We start from the raw sequence: 1,579 nt of genomic DNA, 5'->3' as shown, positions 1-1,579 counted from the left end.
ACATCTGTAAATCAGCAAAATACATTAAGAAAGGAAAAGTAAACCTGGGGCCAGGATGCCCTAACATGAGAATAGTGGGACTCCACGTGAAAGGTGAACACCTCACTCTGCACTGACTTAGCTGGAGAGATACTGGGGGTATCTCCTCAGGCAGCCACAAAGAGGCTATGATAACAAGGAGGGAGAAATGTTTTAATAGACTGGAAGGAAGAAGGAGATTCAGTTCATTTAAGAAATTTTGGGCCATGAAGAAAGTGGAACTGGCATTTATACACACATATACAGTAATTACTGCGAAGCTGAGCACATCTCTGTGAGTTTCCTAGAGTGAGAATATAAGGCAGTGCATGTTGCTAGGTACTTTGCTTCAGGAGCTGCTGTTAAAGCCCAAAGAGTTTCAGCAAATTAAGGAAAGGAAAATCATACTTAGTCACAGTAGTGACCATGTCAACAGTCAGACTGCAAAACTGCAAAGAGTAAAACAGATTAAAATCCTTCCAGGAAGAAACAGACGTTCTGGGGCAAAGCTGAGCTTTGTTTCTCTTCTGTTCAAAGAGGAACCACAGCTGAAGTAAAAAAAGACTTTCACCTTTCAGTCTTAGCCATGAGCTGTGCAGGCAGGAGCCATCTCCCCTTGGGACAGTGAGCAAAGCAGAGCTCAGCTCCAGCCACAAGAAGGGGTTTCCAGAATAGCTGAAGCCGCTGCTGGAGGCACATGGCATGGCAAAGAGCCTCAAACTTCTGCTACCAGCTGGACAGCTGTGCTTACAGCACACAGGTCCTGGCTCTCCCTAAATACAGGATGCTCCCCCCAAATTCCTCTTGGTACCTCTCTGACCAAACCCCAAGGAAAGTGGTTCAACATCCACTTTTCGGAGCTTCCTAAAGCAAGCTCGTCATTACTGGTCTTCCTGCAGGGCAGAAAAACCAACTGAGGACATCAGAAGAGAGGCACAAAAGAACAGTCAGAAGGAAGTGCTGCAGCACAACCTCCCCTCCGTGCCAGCAGGGCACAGCAGCTCTGCCCCAAGCTGAGAGCAGAGCAGGTGCTGGGGAGCAGGAGCCATGGGAGGTGGGGGCTCAGGGAAATGAGTTCTGGGTGACTGAGTGGTAACACCATGCAGCCTGCTGGGGTGCACGCAGCTGCACCTGGGGAGGATTGCCAGCATCCCAGCTGGCAGCCACCAGAGTCATAGAGCGGTTTAGGTGAGCAAAGTCACATCTGATCCTCAGTGGGCTTTGATTTCTTTCCTCACCTCACTTAGCAGCATCCAAAGCTCACTTTGCTGCCAGCCTGTTATGACTTTGATGCACGTTTTGAGTTCGGAACAATAGAAAGCCTCATTTTTTAAAGCAGTGCACCTCAAGTAGGCACAACACCACCTCGCCTGCTCTGACAAAACGGGTGGGCTGTGGGCACAGCAGCTGCTGCACCAATGGCAGCAATGCCCCCTCCTGCAGCAGCGTCCACCCCCCTCCTGCTCCAGCTTTTGTTCCCCACATCCTGGCAAGGCAAAGCAAAGGGGGAAGGTGGCATCCACAACCCCCAAACTTTGCACAGTTTTGGGCACCAGAGGAG

Source organism: Meleagris gallopavo, chromosome 9, assembly GCF_905368555.1.
Source record: "Meleagris gallopavo chromosome 9, MGAL_WU_HG_1.1, whole genome shotgun sequence".
NCBI lineage: Eukaryota > Metazoa > Chordata > Aves > Galliformes > Phasianidae > Meleagris > Meleagris gallopavo.
The sequence above is the reverse complement of the archived record's forward strand: the minus strand, read 5'-3'. Positions refer to the sequence as shown.